Here is a 9,978-nt window from a genome sequence, read left to right on the forward strand (position 1 = left end):
CGGAGCGGTGGCCGAACAGGCGGTCATAAGAAAACCAGAGAGGGCTAGGGTTACACAGAGTCGGTTACAATGGTAGGAGATCTACATATCCGTATCGCCAAGCTTGCCTTCCACGCCAAGGAAAGTCCCATCCAGACACGGGACGAAGTCTTCAATCTTGTATCTTCATAGTCTTGGAGTCCGGCTGATGATGATAGTTCGGCTATCCGGACACCCCCTAGTCCAGGACTCCCTCAGGCATCCTTGAGCTCTTGCTCAACTTGGGATACCCACTCCTCGAACTGGCGTCGGGTGGTCTGTTCGGCCTTCAAGTTAGCAACCATTTTCTCAGCGGCCTCATCACTCACCCTTGCCTGCTCCTTCATGCGGGCAAGGTCACTCCTGAGGGTCTCGAACTCAGCAGCGCCATCTGCCATTATGCATATAGCAGCGCGTAAGCTTCAACTTCACATTTTCAAACCAATTCAATTATATATGGAGTACTTGAAACATAACCTGCGCCTCGTTGAGCTGCTTATTAATACGGATGTTCCCCTCGTCGACAAGCTGCAGTTTCCGCTTTAGTTCGGAAACTTCGACGGCCTGAGCGGTCGCCGCTAATAGTGAAGCCTGGCTTTTATCAAAAAGATAAGTATGTTATTTCTTGCGGATATTTATAGATCCTCTGATCGCCCTCCTTCATGAGCCAAACAGAGTCTCAGGGGCTACTATCTATATACATGCAAATTTTTTATGGAAAGCGGCTAAAGACATTACATCGCATACCTCGAAGCCTGTTAGTAGGCTCGTGAAGGCTTCATTCAGCCCGGTCTTAGCATACTGAACCTTCTGAACCACCGTACCCATCAAGGTACGGTCCTCCTCCAAGACAAACGCACTTTCCAAAGCATCCATTAGCATGTTCGGCGCCTCTGCATTAGAAGAGGTCACCGTCGGAATAACCGTCTACCCCTCCCGCGGACGGGGCTGCTGATTTGAGTCCGGAACCATTTTTGTCTCTGGAACGGTATCCGGCCGGGGGTCGGATGATCCAGGACCCCCGTCGCCGGTCTCCATGAGGGTTGCGCCCCTCATGTTCTCAGCAGCCAAGGCTTTATCCTCTGGTGCCGTCTTGGTCCCCTCCCGCACTTCTTTGGATACCGGAGAAATCCTTTGGGACGGCACCTCGGTAACGTCTGCCCTAGGAGGCGGGGAAGCTTGTGGAGGTGTCTCGCTCTCCATCTTCTCCGGCGAAAGATCCCCCAATGACGATGATTCTTGGGGGGTATCACGGGCCGGACTGAAACACAAAATTTGATATTATTCTTATAATCTACAAAAAGATTAGATGTATGTAAGGCATCTTAAGGTACTTACTATTCGGCAAGGGGCTTGGCTCGGGGGTGGTGCTTGGGGACAGCTTCGGTGCCCGAATCCAAATCGTCCGAGAGGGATATCTTTCCCCTCTTGGACGCTCCCTCCTCCAGATCTACGGAGGCCGCCCTATTTTTCCCTTTGGAAGGAGGGTTCTCTTCCTCCTCCTCCTCCTCCTTGTCCTCGTCTTCGTCTCCCTCGTGATAGGAAGGAGCCTCGGTTCCTCCGGACACAGCTCCCGAAGTTTCTTCGTGATGGTGGCCACCTTCGGCCTCCTTGATCTTCTTCTTCTTGTGCTTCTTCGCTGGCGCTTGGTAGGGCACCAGGACCAGCATCTTCATCAACAGAGGCACGACTGGGTTTTGGGGAGCGGGGTCGGACACTTAATCCGATCCGCCTTCTTTATCCAGTCCTATTCAGGAGATGCAATTTTCAGTACCCCTCCTTAAGATTGACAAGCTAAGTAATGTTCAGAAATATGATACTTATGGGGATGACGGATTGTTGCAGTCAAGGCCGGTGTCGTCAGACGTCCTTGGCCACGTCTTCTGCTTCTTGAAGAGCAGCTTCCAGATCCCTTTATGCGTCATGCCAAAGAATCGCTGCAGGGTCCGTGGCCCCTCTGGATTAAACTCCCACATATTAAGTGGCCGTCGTTGGCAGGGGAAAGCTCGACGGATGGGCATCACCTAAATCACATCAGCAAGGGTGATGTCCTTTTTTTATCATACTCTAGATACGCTTTTGCAGCGTTGACACTTCATTAGGGGATCCCCAATCTAGACCTTTGTTGGTCTAGGATGTGAGCCACAGCGGAGGTCCAGATCTGAAAGCAGGAGCAGCGGCCCACTTTGTGCCGCAGGGTTCGGTGATGTAGAACCACTCCTGCTACCATACCTTGACAGTGTCCACAAATCTCCCTTTGGGCCAGCTAACATGGTTGAGTTTTCTCACCATGGCGCCGCCGCACTCGGCGTGTTGTCCCTCAACCACCTTCGGCTTCACATTAAAAACCTTGAGCCATAAGCCGAAGTGTGGGGGGATGCGGTGGAATGCCTCACACATGGCGATAAACGCCAAGATGTGGAGGAAGGAATTTGGGGCCAAATAATGGAAATCCAGCCCGTAGTAGTACATGAGACCTCGGACAAAGTGATGAAGGGAGAACCCAAGTCCTCGAAGGAAGTGGGGGATAAAAACCACCCTCTCACCAGGCTCCGGGGTGGGGATGACCTGCCCCGGGGTTGGGAGCCTGTGTTTAATCTCCACCGTCAGGTATCTCGCCTCACATAGATCTTTGATGTCCTTCTCCGTTACGGAGGAGGCCATCGACTTGCCCTGGGAACCGGATCCGGCCATTGCTGGAGAAGTTGGGGCAAAGGGAAAGTTTAGAACTTGGGCGTTGGAGCTCGGGGACAGAAAGGCGGAGGAAGAAGAATGCATGATGTAAAATAGATGGTCCTTATCCTCTTATAGAGGCAGTGAATATCAAGCGCCCCCTCATAAGCCTTAAACCATGCCTATTCCCAAGGAGACGTGCGAATGGCGCGGTTGGATTACCCAAACCCACATTGATGAGAATCCCCTGATAAGGGGACACGATCTCTGCTTTTACAAGACGTGTCGATGGTCGTGCCTCGAAACACGAAGCGGGGGCTCTAAAACGGTTCAGAATAATAACAAGGCCAGAGCATAACATCTCGCTGAAAAAGTTGCCTGTGGACGTGACTTATTTTAATTATTGTTGCCTTTTTACAGCTTAGGGTTGTACGTGTTAAGCACGGCCGGATACAACTCTTAAGTGTGGAAGACTGCTTTGGAGTATTCAGAGGAGGAACCCGCCTTGCAATGCCGAAGACAATCTGCACGCCGGATACGTCGTCATTGAAGCCCAGTTCAGGGGCTACTGAGGGAGTCCTATACTAAGCGGTCCTCGGGTGTCCGGGCTATGAGATATGGGCCGGACTAATGGGCCGTGAAGATACGACATCAAATACCTTCCCCTGTGTCTGGATGGGACTCTCTTTTGCGTGGATGGCAAGCTTGGCGTTCGGATCATGCATCTTCCTTTCTCTGTAAACCAACTCTGTACAACCCTAGATCCCTCCCGTGTCTATATAAACTGGAGGGTTTAGTCCATAGGGCCAGAACAATCATATAGGCTAGATGTCTAGGGTTTAGCCATTACGATCTCGAGGTAGATCAACTCTTGTAACCCCTATATTCATCAAAGTCAATCAAGTAAGAAGTAGGGTATTACCTCCATTAAGAGGGCCCGAACCTGGGTAAACATCGTGTCCCTAGCCTCCTGTTACATTCGATCGTTAGACGCACAGGTCGGGACCCCCTACCCGAGATCTGCCAGTTTTGACACCAATAGCCGCCGTCGTCCGCAACCCAGGGCGCCCCAACGACGGCACCGGGGGTGCCCATCCACCAGGTCCGGTTTCCCCCATCGCCATCACCGCTACCGGCCTAACTCGCCGGGTCCCTCTGGCCGGTCTACATGATAGCATCCAGACATCCAGATATGTCGTCCCTGCCAATGCCGCCCTCCGCCATCCAGTTCGGCAGGCCCTGAGGCTCTGCCGACCCCTACGGCGTCGTCGACGGCACCCTGTTCCAGGGTTGGTGATACGTCCATTTTGCATCATGCTTTTATATCAATATTTATTGCATTATGGGCTGTTATTACACATTATATCTCAATATTTATGGCTATTCTCTCTTATTTTACAAGGTTTACCATGAAGAGGGGGAATGCTGGCTGCTGGAATTCTAGCTGGAAAAGGAGCAAACGTTGGAAACCTATTCTGCACAACTCCAAAAGTCTTGAAACTCCACGAAACAACTTTTTGGATTTAATAAGAATTTATGAGTGAAAGAAATAGGCCAGGGGGCCCACACCCTGTCCAGGAGACAGAGGGGAGTGCCCCCCTGTAGGCCGCGGTCTCCTATCTCCTGGGACCCCTGGTGGGCCTCCTGCGTCCATCTTCTGCTATATCATCACTTTTACCCTGGAAGAAATCATGGGCAAGCTTACGGGACGAAACTCTGCCGCCACGAGGCGGAACCTTGGCGGAATCAATCTAGGGCTCTGGCGGAACTGTTCTGCCGGGGACACTTCCCTCCAGGAGGGGGAAATCATCACCAACGTCATCACCAACGATCCTCTCATCGGGAGGGGGTCAATCTCCATCAACATCTTCATCAGCATCATCTCCTCTCAAAACCCTAGTTCATCTCTTGTATCCAATCTTGTATCAAAACCACAAATTGGTACCTGTGGGTTGCTAGTACTATTGATTACTCCTTGTAGTTGATGCTATTTGGTTTACTTGGTTGAAGATCATATGTTCAGATCCTTTATGCATATTATTACTCCTCTGATTATGAACATGAATATGCTTTGTGAGTAGTTATGTTTGTTCCTGAGGACATGGGTGAAGTCTTGCTATTAGTAGTCATGTGAATTTGGTATTCGTTTGATATTTTGATGAGATGTGTTTTGTCTTTTCCTCTAGTGGTGTCATGTGAACATCGACTACATGATACTTCACCATTATTTGGGCCTAGAGGAAGGCATGGGGAAGTAATAAGTAGATGATGGGTTGCTAGAGTGACAGAAGCTTAAACCTTAGTTTATGCGTTGCTTCATTAGGGGTTGATATGGACCTATATGTTTAATGTTGTGGTTAGGTTTACCTAAATACTCCTTTTTGTAGTTGCAGATGCTTGCAATAGGGGTTAATCATAAGTTGGATGCTTGTCCAAGTTAGGGCAGTACCCAAGTACCAGTCCACCCACATATCAAATTATCAAAGTACTGAACGTGAATCTTATGAACGTGATGAAAACTAGCTTGACGATAATTCCCAATGTGTCCTTGGGAGCTCCTTCATTATTAGAATTTGTCCAGGCTTATCCTTTTTTACATAAAGGATTGGGCCACCTTGCTGCACTTTATCTACTTTATTTACCTTTTGCTTGTTACTATTTATCTTATCACAAAACTATCTATCACCTACTATTTCAGTGCTTGCAGACAAAACCTTACTGAAAACCGCTTATCATTTCCTTCTGCTCCTCGTTGGGTTCGACACTCTTACTTATCCAAAGGACTATGATAGATCCCCTATACTTGTGGGTCATCAAGACTCTTTTGTGGTGCCGTTGCCGGGGAGCGTAGCGCTTTTGGTGAGTGGAACTTGGTAAGGAAACATTTATATAGTGTGCTGAAATTTTATGTTACTTGTCACTATGGAAACTAATCCTTTGAGGGGATTGTTTGGGGTATCTTCACCCCAACCAGAAGAGCGAAGAGATGCTCCTCAACCTACTGAACTTTATGAAAATATTCACTTTGAGATTCCTTCGGGTATGATAGAAAAACTGCTAGCTAATCCTTTTGCAGGAGACGGAACATTGCATCCCGATTTATACCTTATCTTTGTGGATGAAGTTTGTGGATTATTTAAGCCTGTAGGCATTCCCGATGATGTTGTCAAAAGGAAGGTATTCCCTTTATCTTTGAAGGGAGATGCAATGACATGGTATAGGCTATGTGATGATACGAGATCTTGGAATTATAAGCGTCTGAAGTTGGAATTTCACCAGAAGTTCTATCCTATGCATCTTGTTCATCGTGATCGTAATTACATATATAATTTCTGGCCTCGCGGAGGAGAAAGCATCGCTCAAGCTTGGGGGAGGCTTAAATCAATGTTGTATTCATGCCCCAATTATGAGCTCTCTCGGGAAATGATTATTCAGAATTTTTATGCTCGGCTTTCTCTCGATAATCGCAACTTGCTCGATACTTCCTGTGCTGGTTCTTATATGCTGAAGACTATTGATTTCAAATGGGACTTATTGGAAAGAATTAAATGCAACTCTGAAGATTAGGGTTCCGACGATGGTAAGGAGTCAGGTATGACACCTAAGTTTGATTGTGTTAAATCTTTTATGGATACCGATGTTTTTCTTGGATTTAGCGCTAAGTATGGACTTGACTTTGAGATAGTAGCTACTTTGTGTGAATATTTTGCTACTCACGTTGATCTCCCTAAGGAGAGAGTTTAAATATTACTCTTACGAACAACAGTCGAAGCTTTAGCGTGATCTTTTATTCTAACAGGAAAAGGAGGTTTATTGCAACAAAATTGTTCGTCGCAATACATGCTGATTTGTAGCAATAAGTACATATTGCCACGAAACAGCATTCGTTGGCAGCCGTTGCGACTAGACGTATGGTAATAGGTTATTGCCACAAAAAAAGCAATTGTGGCAATAAAGTGTGCTATTGCAACAACCATGTGGGAAGTCGCAACATGTTTTCCCGTGGCAACACTCATCTGATACCACAATTTGCTTTGTAGAGATAGCTTTAATGCAACATGTAACAATTCATGGCGACTGATAACTCATTGCGATGGACATTTGTTGCAACAACCTATGCCAACGACGCTCATTTCATGGTGCATACTGTTCCGTGGTAATAGTCAATTGTGGTAATAAACTATGTCAACAATACTTGTTTTTGTGGCATTAGGCATTTTGCCACAAACCGCTACACTTGTGGCATTAAGTTATGGCAACAAATATTCCATTCGTCGTAATAGGAAATTGCAACATACTAGTTTTGGCGGTGATAAATAGGTACCACAACGAATTAAATGTTTGTAGCGAGAAACTATTGCGACAATTTAAATTTTCGTGGTGCTAACATGTGGCAACGAAAAGTGGGTTGTGGCAATAGCCTATTGCAACCCAAAAAAATACAGGCATTCAATTACAATATTCAAAACAATACGTACAATATGTAGATTCATAAAATTCATAACTCCCATAGCAAATATCCATCAAATGAAACTCAAATGTAATTTAGGCATCTTAATTATGTAATTTAGGCATCCTAATTATGTCCCAAGAATAAATTGTCCGTGGTCTAGAATCCAGACGAACTAGTTCTTTGGATCCTGCAATCAAGGAAAAAAATAGTTATAGTTAATGAGTCCAACATAACATACATCATACAATTATTTCAGCCCCATTGTTAAAAAGAACGGTCATCAAAACTAAGCTGATGATACAGTGTCAGCAAGCATGTAACTGAGGGATCAAAATAGTTTTACAAGTGTAAATGTCTAAAGCATAAGCACAAGTACATGTACTAAAATCTTCCACTCTTGATTTAATTTGTGGAGTTTCAGTTAAGTTCATGTCCCTAGCTAGCACATATTCATTTTTTAAGTTGTGACTCGATGCAGCAACAATGCATGGTGAAAGCTAAGAAGCAGCTAGCTAATTACGAAGGCCAATGACATGCTCACATGAAAGTGGACCATGAGTTTCAGTCTCTCAGTTTTCAACATCTTAGATGTGCTTGGTCCTAAAAACGGAAAGAACAACTATAGGTGCAGCATCAATATTGACACTATAAAAGATGAAACAAGAATAACACGATCCAACGCATGAATAATCCCAGAAGATGCAGAAGCATGCCAAATGCACATCGTTGAATAACTATAGAATAACCAAAAGTCAGTGTACTCACGTAAACATCCCGGGACTCAGTGTTAGACCATGTTCCATTCTTCGTGTGGGTGAGTTCCCACATAGCAATACAATCTGGCTCTTCTCCAGTTACAAAGTTTCTCTGAAAGTAATATAGCAATGAGATGCTTAAAACATGAAATCATAGATAGCATCTAGGCATCATATTTAGTTAGACTCATACCTTCTCGAAACTTAGTTGCGAGTAAGATTTTGATCCAAATATGTGTTTTGTCTTCTGTTTCTTACGACTATCGGTGTTCTTTTGGCTGCGTTCCTATCAATTCATCGAAACCAAATATAGCCAGACAGAAAAGCTATTTCATCTTAACACATAGTAGACAAAGAGTGACCTTAGAGCTAACCTAAAATTTTGAATCAGTGCCAAAGTACTTAATCATCCATTCCCACTCTTCTGGTTGTAAATCTTCCAGCATATTTGCCAATCTAGTTGTATCTGTTTTGTATGCCTTGTAAGTGGAGCTTAGAGTTGGTCGCCAACGCTCTTCCGCACTTTTGAGAACTTATTCTTCGGTTTGTGGTGTATCTTCCAGGTCCCATCTGTCCTATAAAGCATACAACAAATGAATATACATAAGCAGTGCATTATCCATGGTAAAATAAGATAACACATGTGAAAAAGGTTGTATGCACTATGATAACAACAACAATGAGTCAATGGATGGTAGGGTGAATGTCCGACCACGTCCTCACTCCAATGAGCAGTCTTGAAGGTTTAGCAATTTAACCCATACCAGGATTTTATGCATTATAACAAATGCTAGAGACAACTTAAATGACATAAACAATTTACCAGATTTGGGTTGTCCATGTTGGTTTGTGTATGTTGTTATACTTTCCATCCTTGTTAAGACAACAAAGCCTTTCCTTCCTGCACACAAAATCAATCAAGGGACTTAGCATTAACAAAGCATTGATGTTGTGCACCATTCAGATAGGTAATTATGAAGTAAGGATGTTGTGTACCATGAGCATCCTCCGTAGAATTCATCATTGTTCCCCGGTGTAGGTAATATCAGAATTTGAGTCAATTTAAGAAGAAACGCAATACATAAATCAGGCATAAAACCAAATCAGTTTAACAAAAAAATAAGAAAAAAGGAAAAAAAACTACATTGGGAACATGCAACGAAATAACTACAAGGCCCCGTCTCACGCACGTCTCCTCCTCTCTTCCCTATGTTCTCTTTCTCTTCTGGAGCAGATCCATTTATCTCCGCATGATCCAATCGCACCAGCAAAGGTCCTGATTGTACCACAATGGGTCAATTCCTTGTCACTTTCCTCTCAAGTTTCTCACATCTCTCCTCTGCTTCTTTGAGTCCAATTGTTTTGGGTGAACAATTCTTCAGTTAACCTCCACAGTACACAAATTTTTTCTATGGATGGCGGGCCAAAAATTAATAACTATTGTTTCGATTTAAATTATCCATTAAGAAGAATGTGCAGCAATCTATAAACCAAAGTAATTAGAGCAGACTTTATCCAAAATTCCCCAAATCGAAGCGAGCCAGCCGGCCCAAACACTCTGCAATAATAGATGATAAAGCTAGCCACGATGATCCAACAAGCGGGCGTCGCTGCTGCGCTTGGCCGGCAGGAACATTTTTTTTGTATCAAAAAGTATTAGAGAGATCAGAGATAAAAACTGAATTAACAACTTATTCACTAGATCTTCTAAAACAACTTATTCATTATATGTTCGCCAAATAAAGCCTTGCACTATTAGAGAGCAATGTTGATATGTTGTCACAGCCTAGATCTTGTAGTAATTGATACAAATGCCACATATTTTCAAATTATTGCAGAGTGATGGTGTTTTCAAGTATAAGTGTGACCCAGAACGCATGCTTCTTGATGCAATGAGGAATCCAACAGAACTCTTAATTAATAATAGCAATACAGAGAATTTCACATCAGAAATTATAAACTTAGGAGTATAATAATTATAACCCATGTAACGCAACTGTAACTGAAGAACTCATTCGAAGCACCCCCATAAGCAATATATTATAGAAATAAAATGCTAATTACTTATTCTATTATGAT

At 44.2% G+C, this 9,978-nt stretch overlaps 1 long non-coding RNA gene across 1 annotated transcript; it reads right to left on the reverse strand.

Moving 5' to 3' along the window:
• Positions 1 to 8,354: 8,354 nt before the first annotated feature.
• Positions 8,355 to 9,563, reverse strand: LOC123156610 (uncharacterized). Its single transcript, XR_006478251.1, has 3 exons — positions 8,896 to 9,563; positions 8,723 to 8,800; positions 8,355 to 8,474 (listed from the first exon to the last, which is right to left on the reverse strand). It is a non-coding gene; the product is annotated as an uncharacterized lncRNA (long non-coding RNA).
• Between the last annotated feature and the right edge of the window lie 415 nt (positions 9,564 to 9,978).

The sequence above is a fragment of the Triticum aestivum genome, chromosome 7B (genome assembly GCF_018294505.1).
Source record: "Triticum aestivum cultivar Chinese Spring chromosome 7B, IWGSC CS RefSeq v2.1, whole genome shotgun sequence".
Lineage (NCBI taxonomy): Eukaryota > Viridiplantae > Streptophyta > Magnoliopsida > Poales > Poaceae > Triticum > Triticum aestivum.